Source organism: Pholcus phalangioides, unplaced genomic scaffold, assembly GCF_987345545.1.
Source record: "Pholcus phalangioides strain wild (caught in Gottingen) unplaced genomic scaffold, Ppha-v1.0 ptg000013l_1, whole genome shotgun sequence".
Classification (NCBI taxonomy): domain Eukaryota; kingdom Metazoa; phylum Arthropoda; class Arachnida; order Araneae; family Pholcidae; genus Pholcus; species Pholcus phalangioides.
This window is the reverse complement of record NW_028301606.1, coordinates 28904096-28927327: the sequence shown is the minus strand read 5'-3', so window position 1 is coordinate 28927327 and position 23232 is coordinate 28904096. Positions and strand designations below refer to the sequence as shown.

At 36.3% G+C, this 23232-nt stretch overlaps 1 protein-coding gene across 1 annotated transcript in view; it reads right to left on the bottom strand.

Annotated features, from left to right (window-relative positions):
* LOC149078931 (sodium- and chloride-dependent GABA transporter 1-like) overlaps nucleotides 1–22318 on the bottom strand; it is a 54883-nt gene extending 32565 nt beyond the window's left edge. Inside the window, exon 1 of the mRNA XM_089241151.1 lies at nucleotides 22034–22318. The gene's annotated coding sequence lies outside the window, so the exon portion shown is untranslated. The remainder of the gene's footprint in view (nucleotides 1–22033) is intronic.
* Between the last annotated feature and the right edge of the window lie 914 nt (nucleotides 22319–23232).

Genomic DNA, 23232 nt, shown 5'->3' with positions numbered 1-23232 from the left:
AAAATCAATAAATAGTCTCCACTGAGATGGACCATGATTAGTGATGGAAGGCAAATGAGCTATAAGTGCAGGAATATCAATACAGTATACAAGTGTTTCCGTCTTTTGCACAAAATACCTGGTAAATTCTTTTTCTCGATTTCTGTACCGAGAAAATGTTGTTCCTTTAGCAAGTAAATTTTTAAGTCGCGATCTCAAAATTTGAGCACTTTTAGCACTTTTTTGAAAGATTTATCAATCGCACACACTTTGTGTAAATTATTGTGCTTCCATGTTTGTTTTTTGGCTTGTGTATAAGATTTTGTTTTCATTACTGCTTAATTCTTCAGAATCACATGATAAATGAAAGGACGTAGGAGGTACAGTCACAGGTAAATCAGAACCATGCGGTGCAGGTCTAATAGCTGATTTCTGGGTAGAAGAAATTCTCTCTGTTTTTGCTATTGTAGCCTTTTATATAGGTTGAAAAGAAATAGCAATCATCATGACTTGCTAGCTCTCACCATACCATTGGAATATCAAATGGAAGAGAGTTTATTTTACCTTGAATCCATTTCCATAAATGTTCAGCACATGTGTGACAGACTTTATGCGGGGCCCATTTCTTGTCCTAGTCGCCAAGTTGCAGACATAAGTAAATATGATATGCCTTTTTAACAAAGCCGGTTATGCTACGCTGCCTTTTCTTCACAACGTATTTATCACAAATGTAACAAAAGTAGTCTGGGTTGTAATCACTGTACATGCGCGATGAAAATACACCGCGGTGAAATAGAACATTGAGTGGCGCCACCCATTGGCGTACGCAGAATTTTTGTGATGTGAGGTTAATTTTTTTTTTCTTCTGATTGAAGGGGTTACGTTTTTTCCTGGAAAATAATACTTATAATCCCTGATTGAGGGAAGGTTAGAGCCCCCCCCCCCTAAGTACGCTAATGGCGATATAGCACCTATAGTACTACATTTTATATTATATACAAAATAAATTTTATTATCATCATTTTACTCAGCAATTAATTTTAAATTCTAATTGCTATGTATTTTATTCGATCATATTTCACAATAATGTTATTAAATAGGCTCCTTCTGTTTATTTGATTCGTCAAAAATCTGAGGGGGGGAAAACAAATGTCATTTTTGTGATTAGCATGTCTGCTTTACTAAAAAACATCTGCCATTCCGCAAACCCCAGATTCATGTTGGGTTGTGTTAGACTTTGACATCTAAAACAGGTCATCTTTTTAACCAGACATCTGAAGTACATCAAACCGTTCCGAGGTCATCAACGAAATCAGCGAGACAACCAATCGGATTTCTTACTGCTGCTTCTTGTTCAAGAACATAATGATGCCACTCATGAGACATCAACAGTCTGATTTTCAGTGCAACAAATCACTATATAACAAGCATTAGCGGCGGTCGGTTCAACACTGTCTTCGCGGATCGATGGAAACATATCTATACGTAATGCTTGCAAAGCCCTCAAGGGGGCGTTAACTTCCTTAAAGGGAAGTATTTATATATGAAATAATCTGCACAAAACGCCATGGCTACACGCTTCATTCGCTGCAGCGGGCTACGGGACCCCAAACTAATAGTTACGTCATTGTCAATTAGTAGAGGCAACGCCTGACAGGCTGGGAAGCATGAGCACACGCTGTGATCATTGGTTGGTTAGCTGTTTGTTTAGATCTCCAGCTAACAAGGAAAGAGTCCTAATGTGTAGTCCTCAAAAAATTATGAAAACATTTAAGTGCATTCAGAAACACAAAGGATGACCATATCTGTTCGAGAAAATACGGGACATTGCCAAGTACCACCAAAATGATGCCGAAAGTAAGCAAAGTCGCCAACTGAGAGAAAAGTCGCCAATCACGGGAAAAGAAGCAACACTTCAAATTGCAGTGAATTAAAAAGAACGACAAGTGTCCAAGATGAATATTCTTGTTTGTAGTCGTAATTATATATCGTAGTGTAATTTCTGAGTTGGAAAGATAATTTTAATCGTTGTTTGAAGAATAAAAAGCCAAGTTGGCTTCGCTGAAAACACGTGAAAAACCGGGACAGTTTTGCAAAAAAGTCGGGACAACCGAAAAAACAGGAAAAACCGGGACTGTCTACGGGACGTATGGTTGCCCTAAGAAACACATAAAAACAAAAAATTAGTTGTGGAATGAAATTAATTATTAAAAGCGCGAAAAAATTATTTAAAATGACAACAATTGGCTGTTCATCGCCTCTCGAGCTTCTTGGCGATGTCTATAAAAACTTCTTTTCACACTCTCTCACTCGGTCTAGTTCTTCTTTCTCTTTTCCGGGGGAACTATAACTTATAGTTATTTCTTTTTCTTCCTCTTTCTTTGTCTGTGCTGTGCTTGACCATATGTTGTTTGAATGGCGTCACTCTAGAGTTGCGGGATTTTTAAATTCATTCTTGGTCTCTCTATTAGCGTTCAAAATATTAATGTTTACTTTGTGTATGTGTGTGACCAAAAATAATTCCTCTGGATTTTTTAATATTTTTGTGAACATTTAAATGAATAGAATTATTGACAATTTTTCAATCTTTTTCGAAGATGTCACCTTGGGATCCTTTCCTTGTAAGAAACAAATCTTCGACTTTAGTATCAAGTTATGTCACCTTCTGATGATGCCAAAACTTTATTTTTACCCCCTCCCTCCGGAGTAGTAAAGTTATGTTACCTCATGCAATGTTGGGCGACCGCTGATTAAAATGAACTCATACCGGCAACGGCTTTTTGCTCCGAGAGCTTATCCTCGTGAAAGTAATGTCATAAACAGAAAAATGTGCATAATTTCTTCAATCTTCCGAATACGGCTCTGGAAGTTATGTGGTTTGAATATTGAATACAATCAACCACAGAAGTGACACCTCGAATATAGATTAATCTTTTCCTCTTGCAGGTCGACACCATTTTTTTTTTCAGTGGAAATGTGTGTCACAAATAGAGAGAATGCAAATGATTACATCGTATTGAGAAAGAATTTCAAGAGTTTTTATTACATTCCAAAAAAGAATTTTCATTACTTTCATTCTTCTATACTCAACGCTTTCTCATTCTACTTCATCCATAATGGAGACAAAAAAATTAAATCAAGAAAGGACTTCCTACATGAGAAAAGTATATTTCTACATGCGATTTCGTTTGGCTACTTAACAAAAAACAGTAGCGTATTTATATCCGTGTCTACACGATGATTTCTAATATCCTAAAACACTTTGGAAACGTACCATTCACCTGTTCAGGAAAGGCCATTATATGCCATGTCGTAAATGATGACATTTTCCTCTTGATTATTTGACAAATAGCCAGCAAACACTGCATCTCGAACAAAAGAAGAGCGACAAACTTCAATTTGCAACAGAAAGGAAAGAATTGTACAGAGAACACAATGGCGGGGGGAGCGGATATAAAACGCATTTGTTTCCAATGCATGTCGAATCTGAAGGACATCCAGAATAGAAGAGATCCATAGTTACATCGAGTGTTGCATAGATAAACTTGAATATGTCTGTTATAGAAGACTCTTGAGTGATGGATGTCGCAGACGTCGTGAAACGTCCGTAGTGATAATATTTGATGTGAATACAAGAGTTTCTTTAGATTGAATTCGAAATTGCGAAAGAAGATTCCGTTGTGATTATGTGCTGTATATCCCGCCCACCACTACTACTGAAATGTCTCATACAAGTTTCAATCAAAATGCGTAAAGAGTTTGCAAGCCAGAAATTGCAAGTACATCCCGTCAAATCTTTTTGTTTTTGTTGTGCCATTCTATTCCGACCTTTCAAAAATACTGCGGTCCTTAACTTTAGGTGTGTAGACCTTGATGCAAAGCTGTGAATAGTCTGTTAAGAACATCCGTGAGAGTACATGCCTGGAGGGGCGATTTATGGTTTTGCCGCCTGTGGGACATACAAATTTTGCCGCATTTCTCTCATTGTAGTCTAATTTTCTTGACTCACTAATTTCTGAAATTCACCACCCTCTGCTTATACCCTCTTACCCTCCCCCCACCCTCGTAAATACGCTTGTGTCTCTAAGTCACCGTTTTGGTCACTCCCATGCTTGCTCGCGCACTGGAGCCTATACATTAGCGATCGGATCTTGCAATGAAAGCATTCGCAATTGGTTGTTCAGTAATTTGTACGGTGTTGTGAACAATTCTTGATCAGATTAAAAACTGGACCCACCTGGAATCGGTTTTTCAACGAACACAAAGGAAGTTTGTGTACCTACGAGCGGATTAGAACCGCTGCAGGGGGTCGTACGTTGCAAGATCGGAGCACTAATGTATACGCACCTTTACGGTCGGTCCCATGCTCACCCAACATTTAAGTGATCCAGAAAGTGATCTGAAAATGTGCCGCGGGGTCACTCGAGTGACCTGGAAATGTGTCGCTTAGTTCATCTGTACAAAATTAGGTTTGAGGTCGCGGGCCGCATCAGATGACTTCGAGGATCACATTTGGCCCGCAGGCCAGGAGTTGAGCATGTATGTTGTACCGTAAAATTGGGTAAGATTATGCCACTTGGGATAAGAATGTACCATTCTTGGATTCAGCAAACAAGTGCCCTTTAGTGGCTTGTTTACTAAAGCCATTCGTTTTTCCGATTAGCAGAAGGTAGTAGTAGCATGTTGATATACATAAAACGAATAGCTTTAATAACACGCCACTAGAGGACACTTTTTTTTCCTGAATCCCAGGACAGCACATTCTCACCCCCAATGGCATAATCTTATCCCATTTTTCGTTTCGTTATAGTATATTATGTATGTGGGTTGGGTACGTAAATTGAAAATACTCTCAAAGAATTATTGTATATATTATACTCTCTCTATATTGAATAATGACTCTATAATGTTTATGCAACGCCATTTCACAGATAAGAAAGAAAGAAATTTATTATTTATTTCTCTCTCTAATTATGCTGTTAAGAGTATCACGGTCTAGAGGTCACACGCGATAGAGAACCAAATAATAAACAAATCAATGTAAATTTAAAGCCGGTTCTTATCAATGAATGTTTAATCTGAAATTTAATTGAGAACTCGATCTCTATTTTTGGAACTTCCTGCTTTTTTTTACGGTAACCTCTTTTTTGTTATCGTTGTGATTGATTTGGGAATCATTGTAGAACCAGATCGAGCCGGCTTCGATCTCATAGATTTCCATCATATTTTTTTTGATTAAACGTGGATATTTCTACGTATCTCTGCCATTGAAAGTGTAAAAAAATAATGATAATAAAATAATATACCGATCCAATTGCACCGAATTTTCGTACACTCAAGCATTAGAAATAAACATCACAAATATAAACAGATAACGTGGAAAAATAATCTTATCGACGTAATGCTATAAACGTCTACTGCTGTTGACTGAACATGAAATTCTTGCTCAATAACAAAATAGCACTAATGAAAAACCACGTTTGAACAAAAAAGCCACTGTTTTAGACATGTAGGGATTTATTGTGTAGATTTTCACAGAATGTGCTATCTATTTGTCCATGCTGGATAATAACAAACTCAAAGCAAATATCATGCTCATTTTCGTATCAACGTTTTACCCCCACCCCCCCACTACTAGTGTATAGCATCACAGACACATCAATAAGTGTGGCTTAAGCGAGGGTGCAAGGGTGGTGTGGGGCACCCGAGTGGCAAGTTGTATGGGGAGGGGCAGCTTAGGATTCAATTAGACACCGAAATTTTTAACAACTCCCACGCTTTTGAGCCATACTTTGACGACCAGGGTGTTGAGAAAACTTGAGAGAGAGAACATACCATTTTTGGTTTTTCACGCTATAAATTCACTATAGAGGGACCCGAAAATTTCCCTAGGCAGTCAAGGCCTCTGCTGTAGGTTGTGGGGTATTCACGGTAATGATGGCTCAACAATAAGATCTGTAATGTCGATCAAGTTATATGGCGTAATTAAAAACAGTAAAATTACCTGGGGCCAAAAAATACGGGACAGTTTTTTTGAAATTGTTTCCTTCATTGTTCATTAAACAATCGTGAATAGCTTTGTATTTAAGAAAATTAGGGTTATCCCCCACAGGATCACCTAAGCCAAAGCCCTTGTCAGCCACTAGACAGGGTCGTTTTTGAAGCGGCACACGAGGCTTTGCACCCAGGTAACAGGTAAGCCGCCCCTGCATACCAAGGTTGCCCACACGACCCGTTTTCGGTACCAAATTTTTGAATTTTTAATGGCGTAAAATTACTTTGTTTATAGTAATGACAGGTAATTCAACATTTTGTCATGCGTCAATTGTTGTGGTCGAGATGTGTGTCCCCGTAGTTTACATTACTTTTTAGGACTAACCCCCCCCCCCCCCCCCCCCCCCCCACCGGGAAGCACGTATACACGAGTCTCGGTCGACAAAATATGTTTGGAACTATTATTGTATCAATAGCTGGAATGCATCAAGTTCCCAAATGCTTACAAATTTTGTTGGGCACCAACTGGCGATGGTTGTGGCCGAACCTCCAGATGTAATGTAGTTCCAATGAACACGTAGGAGATAGGTGGCCGCACTTTATAGTAATTTAAAAGATAGCACCCGATAAGCAGCCTCGATGGACAACCGTCTACACGTAAAATTCAAGCATCTGCCGTTTTTACTTCAAAATATGAAAAACAGATTAAAGCACCAGTCCGCCTTTGACCTCTGTGCGGTCACGTGGGCAACGCGTTGGACTCATCGCTAGGATCCAGGTTCGAACTCCGTTGACGGTACAGTTGTTGTGATCTATTTATTTTCTGCGGTCTTCCAACTTCAAGGCGCAACTGCGCGAGCCAGTTTCCCATTCGAAAACGTATCTCTGAAGAGAGCAGGCATGCCTTCAACACCATACTTACGGAACGTGAAAATTCAGGCATCAGATATTTTCACTTCAAAGTATGGGGGGACAGATGGGGGCAGCACCAGAAGGACACGGAACAAGCATAACTCTGACAACATGAATACGTTTGAGCCACGCACACACCCAGGACACACGTTTTGGCATGTAGGCTACCAAGACATTAATGCATCAATTGCACATCCAGTGTTCACAAATTAAGTGCAATGCAGGTGATATCAGGTCACAAAAGACCGATGGCCAAGTAGAAAATTGTTTTTAGAGAACATCATTAATCTCTATAAAAAAAAGTATTAATGATGGAGAGAAATAATTCATAAAAAATTATGATTTGATAAAGTTTTTATTGCCTACTCGATTTTCAGTAGTTTTCTAGCACTTTCTCAACGTGCAACGATTGCTCCTATTGACCGACAGCAATTATTTCAAGATGATCTGTCATCAATTCAGAGATATTAAGTATATCTTCATCAATAAATATTATATTATCGCATCGCCCTTACTCATTCACTTCACTCCTCAACCTGATTATAAATAAACACTTGAAGAAAAAAGAACTAAAAAGCTTATTAAGGGTTGAAATAGAACTTTGCACCCGCGTTAATAAAGTCGTGTTTTTGAGATTTGCGAACGGGTTACGCAAGAGAGACAGGGCATCCTCAAGACAGTTTGCAAACTTTATCGGTGGTAATACAGCGGGGGCAATCCATTATCGTGGCCATTATCATCACGCCTCCGTAGATAATTCGTAACGAAATCCCGTACATGAAGAAAGGTTGGTAAAAATAATAGTAGCAAGAGTTATCGGTTCCGTAGAATATAATGGAAAAATCTATTTTTCATCATATATTTTGCAGTCCAACTTCCATTTATGAGAGGTCATCCCTAGACCAAGTGACCTTCCGAACAGAACCTAACCATTAACGAGAGTTCATCATCTTATTTCTCAACTTTCCGACGAGAAAGGCTTACGGTCGTGTTCTTTTCCCCCAAGATTATACTTCCAGAAATGCATAATTATTTCTTAATCTTGTAAGAAATCATCCTTCTCCTAATGGTGGTCTTCACTTATTCGTTTAAAACACGAAACGTTGTAACCGGTAAACTGATAGAAAGCCGAAGACTATTGCTGGTACCGAATGTATAAAATCTCTCAAGGGGTTGAAAGTTATTTTTGCTATGAAAGCGTTCCGCGAAATAGTCGCGTAAAGTAAGTTGAATTTAACGTGGGAGAGATAGAGATACGGGAATGGTTCCCGTATCAGGAGACATGGTTCCGCTTCAGGAGGATTAAAAAAAATGAACCCAGCATCAAAAGAACTTTCTTTATTCAATTAATTATTCAAACTCATTAATAAATCCCATGAATTTAGGCAATATGAATAAATACTCTCTCTCTCTCTCTCTCTCTCTCTCTCTCTCTCTCTCTCTCTCTCTCTGTGTGTGTGTCTTCACTAATTCTGATTGATTCTAATGAGTGTGGATGTTTTCTTTCCTGTTGAGCCTGGGCATGATAAGCCTATAACTCTTTTTAATGAAACAGTCAAGATTCAGCTGACAAACAGTATTTTCCTCCTCTTTAATGAAACTTTAATAGCACGGAAAGGAAATTCCAACATATTTCTCGCAAACGTGAAAATTCTAATTTCACTGGAATCGGGTTTTTTCGAGTTAATTTTATCATGGCATTGCCAAGTGTAAAATCAGTGAGATTTGGTGAATTGTATCTAAGAATTTCTTTTCCATTATTTGTCTCGGCTACATCACCAAATCCAAAGTATTTCGTCGTCAAAGGATTTGGTTATGTTATATATCTTCAATTTGCAAACCCATTTGTAGGATTGAAACTTTAGCCCAACCGAATTTCGCAGGTTGGAATTCCTTAAATCAAGTTTTAAAAACGCGTTATAGCGAAACCGCGTAAAGCAAGGGATACGGGGTACAGGGTGCATGAATAACAGCACGCACCGCATTTTACTGGCAAACCGTTTATCTCAGTAGTATACTCGCAACAAGAAAAAGTATCCAAATAACGTTTAGAATTCATGTTGCAAGGGGTTGTTTAGTTATTAAAATATAAAAATTTTAATTTAAAAACACCCTGTCCTCAAAAACCCAAAATTGTGGCGTTGTCTCCAATGAGGCCAACAAAAAAATTCAACGGTTATTAGTGTAATACCACTGAGATATTTGAATTCGAAAAAAATGAAAAAAGTTTGGAAAGAACAGCATAAACTCACATACAACGCTTTTTACCCTCATTTATGATGATTTTTTTTTCTGTTTTTCAACTTTGGCCAGGTTTTGAATTCAATATCTCAGGGAAGTTGCACTTAAAAGTATGAATTTAATTTAATTTAATTTATTTTTGGCTTCAGGAGAGACAGGGCAAACTTTCTAATTGGGTTTGTGAGCATAGGGTGCCCGTATATAAAAAGTTAAGTTATATATTTTTTATAACTATACAGCACCCAGCAACATGAATAACGTATCTGAGTTCTACACGTTATTTGAATACTTTTTCTTATTGGAAGTATGTAGGATCAATCGTTCGCGCTTGCATAATGCTGTGCGTGCTGTTAGCTGTGCACCCTGTATGAAATTAGCTTAATATGTTATATATTGTCATTTACAAAGTATTAGCTTTTTAAACGTTAATTTCTAACATAGCTTTAATTTTTTGCACGTTGTAGGACACAATGGGTAGATAAGAAAAGTCTTATATCTTCTAACATAGTCTAAAAAACCCAAAACTATGCTCTAGTAGAAATATAATTAAAATATATTAATCAAGTATTTTGGATTTATTTCAAACCTTTTTAAGTGTATTATAGATTGTATATACTATGTTATACAATATGTTTTACATTTCTCTAATAGCACTTAATTTTTTGCGAATTTTCAAACATTTAGAATAAAAAAAAAGTAACGTTTTGCGTGCATGATAAAATTTGATTGAATAAAAATTGATTCACAAGGAAACTGGGATAAAATATTTGAGATTCATTCACAAAGACTTGATTAAAATATGTTTTTTTCCCAACATTGAAAAATTTGAATTTTAAATATAGCTACGATTGTCAATATGAAATCTCTCTCACTCTCTCTTAATCATGAAAAATCAAATTCATTCTCAAATTATGCATAAGAACATTTGGAAAAAAAATCAATGGTTATGTGATATTTCCAATGATAATAATTTCTACTAGATCATGGTTTTTGAGGCTTTTTGACCATGTTGAGAGAGAGAGAGAGGTATATGAGACTTCACTTGTGATTATTTGGCTTTTAATTAGCTGAATTGATTTCCTCATCGTTTTGTCCCTTTTGAGTTCAGTAGATGTTAATAAAAAAAATTGCTGAACGTGTTTTCTGAACTCATGCCCAGAAGAAATTTAAATAAAACAAAATATGATTCCCCCCCCCCGCGAAAAAAAAAAGCAGCAATAGAATGAATGAATTTTTTTTCTTCAAATTTTGTTCAGAATCTCACATTTTCAGAAAAAAAATATTTTTTTGAATAATTAAAAATAATAATTATTTTAATTCATTTTGTTATTGATTAAATAATAATAATTATTATTTTTGAAGAATTATTTTCAATCATTATTTACAATTATTATTTATTTTCCAATCAGGAAAATTGGCTGTTTAAAAGTTAAATGGTGTTTGCAAATTTCGGAATGAAAATAAGCATTCGGCAAAGCAATTTTATCAACTGAAACGGTATTTACTTATCCGATTTGTCTTATGTCAAACTATAGAAGCGGGTTAGGCCAAGAAAGTAATTCTACTACTAAAAACTAAACCGTTTTATATCATCTTATCCTGTATCCACTTACAGAAATCCGACTGAAGTCCAACTTTTTTCACGTTATGCGGTTTCGCATTAACGAAATTTGACTTAAAAAACGCTCGCGATACTGAATATACAGGGTGCATTGCTAACAACATGCACTGCATTTTACTGACGAACCGTTGATCTTAGAGGCATACTTTCAATGAGGAAAAGTATCCAAATAAAACGTGTATTACTCAGATACGGCATTTATGGTGCAAGGGATTGTTTAGTTGATAAAATATAAAAATTAACTTTTTCATACAGACACACTGTTCTCAAAAAACTCAATTAGGCAGTTGTTACCCTGTCTCTTCTGATGCCAACAAAAAAAATTCCACGTTTCTAAGTGCAATTCAAAGAACGGAGAAAAGTTTGAGAAAAACAACATAAATGAGGGTAAAAAGCGTTTTCTGTTAGTTTTTGTTGTTTTTTCTCAACTGTTCTATCCACACTCACTTTTCGAATTCAAATAATCTCAGGAAATATTGCACTAAGAGACGTGGAATTTTTCTTGTTGGCATCAAGAGTGTCAGATTCAACAGATTTCTAATTGGCTTTTGAGGACAGGGTGTCCATGCAAAAAAAAATAATTTCTGTTATTTTAATAACTGTACAACCCATTGCAACATGAATGACGTATCTGAGTTCTTAACACGCTTTTTGGATATTTTTTTACAATTAGAAATATGTTTCTAGGATCAACGGTTCGCCAGTAAAATGCGGAGTGTGCTGGTAACTAAGCACGCTGTATAATACCTTCTGTTGCATTTATTTAACCAGTTTTTACGAATTCGATATCTACTTCATAAGGTAACAAAACAACGATAAAATCGAGATACACTCACCTGATAACACCGAGATTCAAAGTAACGAAAGACATCAAACAGGTTCTTGACTTCATGTTTTATATTCAGTTTTGAGCCAAGTTTTTTCTATTCCGACATTTCAAAGTAATTAATCTCAATTCGGATATAAAATGCTCCTTCTTTTTCATAAAGAAAATATTTTGACTCTTTTTTTCTGCTTTCATTGCCAAATCCGTATCACTACTCCTAAATAATTTTCCTTACATACCCAAGTGCATGTATACTTTAATTTCATTATTCCAAAATTATCAGGGTTAAGCAAATGATTTATTGCACGTTGTCACTGCAAATAAATCTTGGTAATGTTCCTTTTTTTTATCTCTCGCATGGCAGTTCGTCAGATCATAAACTTGTATAAAGGCTTAATTTATAAGAACTTGTGGTGGACAAACTTCAAATGATATGGGTGTGTGTCGCTTATAATGCATTTCATAAATATATATATATATCTTGGCGTATATTACATGTTATCATTTGAACCTTAGCTCTTGACGCTGGACTAAAGGTGAGAGTTCAATGTCGGAAATGGCTGGTAATAACTGGTAGTGAAAAATCTGGATATCAAAAAAGAAGGAAGGATTTCAATGAGACTAATAGCTATCTCAATTCTGATAATATTTTGTGGACTTGTCTACTCAAAGAATTTAGTTTGTACCCTGCGTATTTTATACAGGGTGTCCTGTAAATCCTAATTCGGCCTTTATCTCATAAACCGTTTGTCGTAGACGGGGTTCTAGTTTAAAAAATGATCAGAATGCTTTCATAAATCACTCTGTTTTAGTTCCAGGAATGAAAACACAATGTGTTATAAAATAGAAAATACAAATTTTTATATGGTTCCCCTCGCCTCTAACTTCCAATTAGAAAGTTGTTGTTCTGTCCCTCCTGAGGCCAACAAAAAAATTCCATGGGTCTAAGTAATTCGCTAAGATATTCGAACTCCAAAATTGAAGAAAAGTTGGAAAATAGCGCGGCATAAAACTAATGCACAACGCTTCTTTCACTCATTTATGATAGGAGAGGGAAAACGGACTGATTCGTAATAGATGAAAACAAACAAAATTTGACGGACAAGCGTTTTTAGGGGGGAAAATTGGAACGACTAATATCCATCTGGAAAATCGGGGCATTTGGCAAACGATGTAAGAAAAAAAAACTTTCGAAAACAAAAAGAAGAAATGTGTGTGTGCTCAAAAAAATGGGGTTTTTTTAGAACAATTTTTTTAACACCGTTATAGCGCCAAAAATTCTCAGTGAACAAATCTTTCATACATAGAGATTGCACGGGTTTCAGTTATGGTTAGATATAACGCCTGTTCTCGCTACAGTGAAATAAATAGTAACGTTAAATCGGGGTTCGACTGTATATATTTTCGGTATCATTTATCGGAAGATACGCGTATTCGCTTCTCATTACAAAACGCTCTATCAGCAAAGTTCTCTCAGCTGTTGTATCTAGTGAGTGAGGATATACAGTAATGCTCAGGCTGAGCAAATATGTATACATACGACAGTTAAATACCTAAGGGATGACCTTGCGACACTTACAAAAAAAAAACCGTGTGTATCGGTCTCTGCAGCACGCAATTCGTGAGTTTCTCTGCCTCTCTGTGGTAAAAATTTCCGCATGCAAACGAAATCGTTTATGTGTATAACATGCACTCCCTAAACAAAAAAAATTGGAATTTTTCGATAACACGAGTGGAGATTTATGAGCAAATCAGGTTCAAAATGAAGACACTGGTGGATCTTATAAACCACCAGGCTTATTATCATGTCTCGAGTTAATTGGTCATCCCGAGTACAGTATCTAAAAAACAGAGAGAAGTTCATGCAAAGGTATGCCAATTGAAAGGGTGCGACGCAAATATAGCCTAATGCAAGAACTTTCGATAGGAATTCGATTGCTGTTTGGCGTTCGAAGAGACGCGGCGGCAATGAAGATAATGACTCCCGTGCTGGTATACCTTACAGCAATGATACACCAGTGGATTTAAGTCGGATTAAGTCGGTCTTGACAGCAGCCTGGCAGTCGAGTGGTTAGGGAACTAGCTTCTCACTGCGCAGGTCTGGGTTCGGGCATGGATGTCTACTAACACTAACAAATTCCCTGGACGGATCATGCTGGTCCCTTGGGAATACGTGAAGATCGCATAATTAATTAATTAAAATCGGTGAAGTGTGTGTTGTTGTTTTGCCAAGCCTTCTAGGTTGGCGTTTTATCTCTCATTTTTCGCGAAGCTGCGAAGTTGTGGCTTTCTCTTTTACGTGCAATATAAAGAAAGGTAGAGCGAGGTATGTCACAAGCACGTTAGCAGTCGAAACCAACGCATTCATCATCGAACAGACGTGAAAATTGTCGTCGAAACAAGACTCTCAAAGATAAAGATCTTCACTCGGTGTATTGCCGTGTAGTGAGTACGAATCACTCTTCAACCCTACAAAAATTGCTACTATAACTACTTAACCGTACATGAGCTTCTTAAACATTCCTTTGGTGGGAGAATTTTTAATAAATTGGCACATGCCGGAACGCGTGATGTATGTGTGCGTGGTCCTAACATATCTATGGTGTTTGAGTTATGCTCTTGTTTAGAATTGTACTTTCTTTCTTTCAAACCGAGCATAACTCCGTCCTGTCACGTGGGTTGTGCCAACACCTTCTAGAGCTTTCCTTCTTCTGCTTTAGAAAGTATTGGTTGTGCTATGTGGTATGTGTAGTTAAAAGTTTGAATGCGTATCTAGTGTTGTGCATGAAGTTTTAGTGCTGCCATATCTATTTTTCAAACTATACGTGAAGGCTAAACCATTGTAGGCCTGCTGCTCTCTGTGGTGAGTTTTTTAACGGGGATATCAGCGCTTTATACAATGGGGTTTCATCTGTCTTCCACAATTTGAAATGAAAAGGACAAATGCCTGAATTTTTTCATCTCATGTATCGTACTAAGTATCGTGTTAAAAAGATCTGCTTGCTCTCCATGGAGAGACTTTTTCAAATGGGAGACCGGTAAGAAATCCTGAAATTCTCTCGGTGAAAGGCCCTATTGATCAATCAAACTGCATTTCGTGAAAAATTCAGAGGACAGAGTGACTGCCCTATCAGGTTTGATTGTGCGTAGGGGGTCCAATTTTTAGTACTGTGAGTGACACACACACAGCATTGTTTATAATTTAACTCTATTTTCTGTTTCAAATAAAGACCTACGAGTGATGAAGTTTACGACTCGAACCGAACTTTTGTTGCACGTGCTGTCGTCCTAGCTCAACGTAATGGAAGGAGATGAAGTAAATATAGAACTCTTAGAACATACGATATTGCATATTTAGAAATTTACCGTAATTTTCCTAATACTTTACTTTAAAAAGGTTATATGTCAGCAATTACGTAATTAATAACAAAAACTTATGTTCTTGAATTTTTTTCCCCCCCCTCTGGCAGAGTTTGGAAAATATCCAAGCTGGGGTTTTATTCACGTATTTTGAATCCGAAGACATTTAATGACATTCATTTCGCTTATCTCTCCTAAAGGGTCTTGCTTTTTTCTTTCCCCCCTGACTTAAACCTTGAGGGGATAGCATTAACAAAAAATAATAATGAAATAAAACTAAAGAAAGTGATATACTTCCTCTTTTCCCACTTTTTTTTCTTTTATATAAGAATAAATTTTCTTCTTTTTACTTTCGAATTACACAGTCAAGGTTAAGATGCAGCGTTACAACAAGTAGACTTTGGCAGCTGAATGCATTTGGCAGCAAAAACTAGACCGAAGCGGTTTTCGAACTGGTAAACAAAGCGTTTATAACTTACGTGGAAAAGCACTTCAGTTCCGTTTTGGAACACCTAAAGGTTTTTAAATCGCTCTCAGACTTTACTGTAGGACCTCCCCGGCAGGAAAGCCCGAATGGCTACTGCTGTGGTTATGTCATTTGAGAACAGTGTTCTTCAACCTTTTCGTACCTGCGGACCGGTGAAGATAGCTGAACAATTTTGCGGACGGGTAGATAGGAGAGAAATAATTTAAGGACCGGCAGAAGACAAATATGTTCAATAATTTGCAGAAGATAGAATAAATAAGAGAGAAAAATAATTAGCGGACCGGAGAAGATAAGTAAATAAGAGAAATAACTTGCGGACCGGCGAACGATAAATAGAAAAGAACAATTTTTAAAACGCGAAAAAAACAAAAAACATGGAAAATGGTTTATTTACGGGGTGGAATAAAATAAATATGGAAAAGAATTTGCGGACCAACAAAGAACAAATATATAGAAAAAAAATAACTTGCGGATGAGCTGCAGATAGATAAATGTGGGAATAATTTGCAGACAGGCTGACGCAGGGCCGCAACTAGGGGGGGGGGAACAAGCGGGTCTGGGGCCCCGAGCGCTTTACCAGAAAGACCGCCGAATTCACTGAATTAACTGTTTCTTCTACAAAACAAAGGACACCAAAATGACTGTTTGCCCCGGGTGACAAAGTATCTACTTGCCGCCCTGGGCAAAAACAGAAATGATAAGTTTTAGAGACATTATTTTATTTTTATGGAATTATGTGGATGCTACATTGAGAAATACGTACATCGAGAAAAACTTTTCCCGCGGACCGGCACGGGGACCAGCGGTTGAACAACACCTATTCAGAAAATGAAATTGACTCTCATGAAGTATATATAAATACAAATACAACGCCACAACAGGCAAAATGCCCAACGAGGTGGCTGAGAAAGCTAAGTATTCGTTATAGGTTTTAGCTATGGTATTCGTCACCCCGAAAATTAACTAAATCTAGCGACAAGTCAAGCTGAGTAGTATTAACAATTGTGCCGATTCATTTATGAATTTTTGAAAAGATTTTCGTATTTACGTGGTTATCAAATCATGTGAAGAAAATTATTCCGGGTAAGATTTGAATACGAATGAGAGAGAGAGATTCAACGATTTCATTATGTCTCTTAAAAACACGTGCGTATAAGACCCTTGCATAGATCTAATTTTGAACAGAATTTTTTAAGAAAAAATCCTCTGAGAGGAGTCATCAAATTCAAAGGAGGAGGGAAAAAATCCCCAGAGATGAGGATTTAAATAATAAATATTTGTAGAAAAGAAAAGAAAAAATCCGTTCCGTTATGTGCACGGTATTACACACATAAACATTCAGATGTTTTTCACAATTTCTATTTTTGAACGAATTCTTTTGAACCTAGTCGAATTTTCGGTGAATCAACCAACACACAGTCTCTGTTGAAACTTTTTAACAACTCCCCTGGGAGTCTAGCTTCGCATTTGGTTCCAGTTTGTTGCAGACATGTTTCATGACCATCTGAAAACCCTGGCAAAACGCCAAAATTATAATCTTTCGGTGATTGGTAGAAAAAAAATCAAATAACTGAGTTGCATAAAAAAAAATTTTTACCAGCAAAATATGAACACGAATAACATTAAAGTAATGGAAAATCGAAAGAACGTGATTGTCTATCGAAGAAAGAAAAGGGAGGGCGATAACCTTAGATACCAGATATCGATGAAGGAATCTCAAAAAAAAAATGACGAATTCTTTTAACCACTATGAATAAAGTGATACCTCGACTTACGAATTTCTTGGCTAACGAAGATTTTTTTTTCGTGATTTTTCTGCCTCAAATAACGAACATTTTCGTTCATGTTGATGCACGCGATAACATAAAAGAGCCGCGTAGTGAACTGAATTTTGGCGACGATCATCATCATAATCACTGAAACTCGCTCAATTAACTCATGTCCATCTCGGAATATTTTTCAGGTTGTTACCGCCACTTTTTTCTTTCTGAATTTTTTTGAACCATTACCGGTAAAATGAAAGATTCAACTAATAGAAAATGCGTTGAAAAAAGAGGAACCAATGTTTTCAGGACATTCATTCTGTCAGTACAAGGCTCTTAGCATCAAACAGAAGTCTGGACATTACAGGAGCTCATCTTTTCCATCTGCATGTATCAGATACAGAAATGAGCTGACAAAATCACAAATAGATGAGGACACCTACAATCTTAACTGGGTTGTGTCAACACCAGCTTCTTTAGCAGATTAAAGCTGATGTTGGGTGTACATACTGGAAAATAAAAACATCTTCAGCATCTCTGTCATCTTCCTGTATATTCTCATTTATAAAATTTTAAAGCTGTTCATTTTAGCCTTAATCAGTTTTTTGTCTTTTTAATAGCATTCCTTGGTGTTTTAAAAAACTTATCTTAGAATTTTTGCAGAACCTTGAACTAATTAAACAATTTTCCATAGAAACCTGTGGGGGAAATCGCGTTTCGTTGAATCTAACGAATGCGATTCCGGAACGAATAATTTTCGTTAGCCGAGATATCACTGTATACAATATGTATAAGGCATTGACGGATAAAAGAGTCGAAATTATAGTGTTTTCCGTTATAAAAAAAACCCCTGGGAAGGAAAAATTATAATGATCTTTCCCTCCCCCTGAGAGAGTTTTGGGTCTATTAATGGTGCATAGTCTCTATGCAGGGTGTTTCGAAAAAAGATGAACCAGATTTTAGAATGTGGTAGAACACGCCAAGACGATTATTATTGTTATTTTATTTATTTATTTTTTTCATATAATATATAGTCGGAAATGATTTTTTTTTTTTTTTTGTATCAGCTAATGACGGTAATGGAAATTAACGCCTAGCACAAGATTATGCCTCTCTTGTAGGCTAACAAAACCTCCTGGCAGGCCAAAATACGATGACGATATCGGTATAAAAATAAGAAGTGATCGACGCTTAGCAAATATGACTGTATCACTCAATTCGCTTGAAGAAAGTCCTGGTAGGTCAACATAAAAATAATACGATATCAAAATCGAAATGAGAAAATTTTCAATGACTATTAATTGCTAAGAAATCCGATCATATAGTCTTATAGAAAATAGCTATAGTCTTTGGGATTGTATTGTTAACTATTCGCTGAAATACTTCGTGTTCATCAGTACAGATCCACGGCAATCACTTGATGAATTTGTTCTTTCCTGCCTCATGTAACATTTCATCGTGGTTAAATAAAGTTTTCCAAAAAAAAAGAGAAAAGAATAACCCTCTAACACGCTAACAGTTATATGTATAGAATGGAACTTTTATGTTAATGAAAACGGATATTTGCTGTGCCCTCTAGTGCCTTTAAGTTATATAATCTCTGACAATAAAGTTCGGTGAATAGTCTTACAACATTAACGTAGATGAAATGTTAACGAAAGTTACCTTACTGTCCTTCGAAATAGTCACCTCCCATTACCGTGCACCGCTGAGATCTCCTATACATGTCCTGGAAACTTTGCAAGAAGTCTTCTTTTGGGATGGAGTTCAAAAGCCTCGTCACGTTTCGTTCGATGTCAGGAATATTGTCAAATCTCTTTCCTTTCAAAGCGAGTTCGAGTCGTGGTAATAGGAAGAAGTCTGGAGGATTGAGATCTGGTGAGTATGGTGAATGTTCAATTTGCACCACCCCCTTTTTTGCCAGGAACTGTTTGACGATATTGGCTGTGTGAGGGCGAGCATTGTCGTGAACAAGAAACCATGAACCTTGTTGTGCGTACTCAGGTCGTACCCTGCGTAGACGTTTCATGAAACGGGTCAAAATTTCAATGTACCTTGCAGCATTCATCGTCGTTCCCTCAGGTACTTTAAATTGATCTTTTGTTCGTTCATTTTCCTGTTCTCAGTTAAGAACCAACGCACTAAACAAGCACTTTGTAAAACAAGTCTTTCACGGAACACAAACGACGCTCAACTGAACAACGGTGGCGGCAGATGGTCAACACCTGCCGCTACGCACGTGCAGCGTTTTGCTTGCGCCAGTGTTGCCAGATCGGCCGTTCTGACTTCATTCACCGAACTTTATTGTCAGAGGTTGTACTTCCGGCCATACATCTCATGGCAAAAAAAAAAAAAATTGTCTCAATTAGTTCTACCATTTCTTGAAATGAAGCTTATCTTTTTTCTTTTTATTTGAAACACCCTGCATTACGAATTTTCATTTAAAGAATTTCTCTAGACAACAAAATTTTACATACATGTTTTCGTTTTGTTAGTTAAGAATGATTGAAAAATATTTATCTTTATTATTATGATTCGTTTGATGGAACAAAGCAAGTGCATAGAGAAAGTACTCTGTATATAGAGGCCCGACTTTTCACATATATTTCTTATAATTCGTTGACAAACATATATTCAAATATACACATGTTACAGCCAAAGCCTGAAATTGGCCAATTTCATTGTAAATGAACTCAGCCAATATCCGAATTTAATGCTTTGGCCAGCCAGTTTGCGAAGGGGCCAAACAAAAGACTTGATTTGGGATCATGGCCGAGTTGGCATTTTGTTCCATGGCAATTATGTCCACATTAACTACAGCAACCCATCATGTCGCAGTCACGATGCAGTAATATCTTTCCCCTTCAAAATTTGACAGGAAAAACTATGTCTATAACTATTACAAGTATAAAAAAAGTTTTTCTCTTTAAATTTCTTTTTTTCCCCTTGTCATATGGAGCTAATCCAATACAATTACTATATATAGCCATGTGTTACACGTTTTGGATGAAAAAAATGAATTTGGAGCCCACCGGACATCAGCACATTGAACTTTGGCCAGGGATCTCCGGCCACTTCGCGAATAGGACGGACTACGCCCGTAGCATTTCTGAAAATCGTACTTTGGCCAAAACTCTCGGCCAGTTTACGAAATGGCCGCACTACGCGCTTTGGGAGTAACACGTCTATGAAAAATAATATAACTAATTAATACACATGGATAATTTGGCATGGAAAATGTCGTATCAGTGAAGGAAGGTCTTAAAGCTTTTGAAATCACGTATTTTCAAAATGAACACTATTGGATTATACATATTTCTGTTAGCATCGTGCAATGTAATTTCGATTAGGTAGCTTCATCCAGGGTCGGTGATGAAATGATTCATAAATATTCGCTAGTTGAAAAAAAAAATTCGAATTCTAAAAAATTTCAATTTCTCTTCATAAGATGCAAAAAATTGAAATTTCTGGCAATATTTTAATATTATTTCCGATTACTCAGACAATTAAAAACGAAGAATAATACTGAGATAATTTTAAACTGGTTCTCTCTTCAAAATCTCTCCTACTTTCAGGTGCATTTGATTTAATTTAAAGATTGATTCATTCATTTTAAAGATATTTACGGATAGATAACACGGAAAATATTAATTGAGTTCAGAATAATGAATAGATGATTGAATAAACGAAATTGTGCAATTACTAATCCTGATACTTACATTTATATCTATGATAACTTAATGTATACGTATAATATATTTTTAATTTACAAATCACAATTCTTCGAAACCACATGATTTTACAATCAGATGATCCAGAAAGCAGAAAAATATTTGACAAAAGAAGAAACGACCGTATTGATTGGCAATCATTACATATTCACATTATATCATACGTATTTCCAATGAGTTTCAACAAAAATTTATTTCTATTTGAATTTATATATATATATATATGAATATTAATTTATATTCCTCGCTTATAAATTTTAGCTTAAACTGTCAAAAAATGATAAAAAAAACTATGCACAAAAATATTTAAAAACGATTGCTTGGATTTACTTCTGAAAGTTTCCCAAATTCACTTTGTATTTAGGACCTCGATCTCTCTCCTGAATTTTTCCCTCGATCAAATATGAACCTATGAATTGAGAGGTCTCATTGTGTTATGTAGGCCTTTATTAATTTTTATAGTCATTGCCATATAAAGTTAGAGAACAGCCACTTTCTTTTATCATTACAAAAAAAGAGAAGCATTTTCATTTCAATTTACTCCTCGTGTGCGAGAACAAACAAAAATCTGCCGATATGGCAAATAAAAATCTGCAATCATTATAAGATTTATTTACATTATTTATTATACACATACAATGCCATAACAGGCAAAATGCCCAACGAGGTGGCTGAGAAAAGGATGCCCATAACAAATATGGATGTCATATACTTCGTGCATACTTAATGCATCGTGAGATTTATTTACATTATTCATTATGATGATTATGACAATTATTTACTTTATGAAGAAATTGTATATCCGTATAGCTGGATAAGTTTCTAATTATTATTATTATCTTTAGCGTCTTGGTTCATCACTCAATTTAAAATTTAAAATAAAGGGACCACTAAAAGTCACTGCCTCTTTAATGCTTTCAACAATGAAACAAAGTTTGTTTTCATTTTGTTGTTTCAGTTTGTTGTCAAAATTTTCTACTTTAATTTCCTTTCCTACTCAATTCAGGATAACGGGACTGAAATGAATATTTTTAAAGTTAAAATCAAAGTTTAGTTTGGAATCATGACTGCTAATATGTGCCAAAATATTTTGAATTAAATGTGATGAAAAATTCTTACCTTCACATGTAAAAGAGAAGAAAAATGCCAGCCAGAGATGAGATGGAGATATATTCCTTCAGAAATATATCTGAAGAATACAAGTTTGAATTCTTCTCTCCCCTATTTGTTGATCATCAAAGGTTTTTCAAAATGATCTCTCTCAAAAAAACAGAAAAGGAATCAGCAACAGTTGGTCACTCGCCGCGAAAGAAAAGAAAGAGGCAGACAGTTTGAAGCGGACAGAGAAAGATAAGGAAGAGCGTTGGTTGCTTCAACTTCAGCAAATAACTGATGAGTGAGCATAACGAAGATCGGGTGAAAAGAATATATCTTCTCTTCTGGGATGCTGCAAAAAACAAAAAAGAAGTAAAAGAAAAAAAAATCATTCGCGTGACGAAGAGGTAAACACGAAAAAAAGAAAGAAAAAACAGAAAAGGGAGGGGAAAAAAAATTATCCGAGCACATCAGCGCCATCACCAAACCCAAGTCTTTCACAAATTTCGTAATATCGCATCTGGCACCGACTGCTTCCACGCATAATTGCAATTATGCACCCAGAGAATAAATCAATCAACTCTATTTTGACATTTCCTTTACATCTTGAAACAAATAATGCTTACCGTCGGAATAAACATAAGCTGAATCATTCGACATGTCGAAATGCTGACTGACCACTAGATTTTTTTCGTTCTTTTATTCAATAAATACAAGGACCGCAACCATACCGCCCCCCTCCCCCACACGTCCTGGAGCAGGGTTCCTAGGCTGGGATTTTTTCGTTGCCCCTAGACTAGACTTTCACGGGCCCTTTTATGATGAGTTTATAGCGTGAAAAAAATAAAAAATGATGAGAATCATCCCGGGCCCCACACTTGTGGGGGCCATGACCGCAGCAGGCTTAGAATAAACTCCAGTGTATAACTTCAAAATAATTAAAATTTGAATAAAACTTTAAAGAAACTATACAGGGTGGGCAAAAAGTCCGTAGAAACTTTAAAAATTCGTAAAAACCGGAAAAATAGCCGAAATAAAAAACGGTTTGCAGGGTTAGCATCCGTAGGTCACCGGAATTTTTTTTAGAGAGGTGAAAAACCTCAAAAAGAGCCGATAGGTGACGCTGACGTACACAAGTCAAACAAAAGATACGCAAATAACGAAGAAGAATACCTCCAAATCGCTTATTACAGCAGTATGCGTTCCACATGACCACCATCACA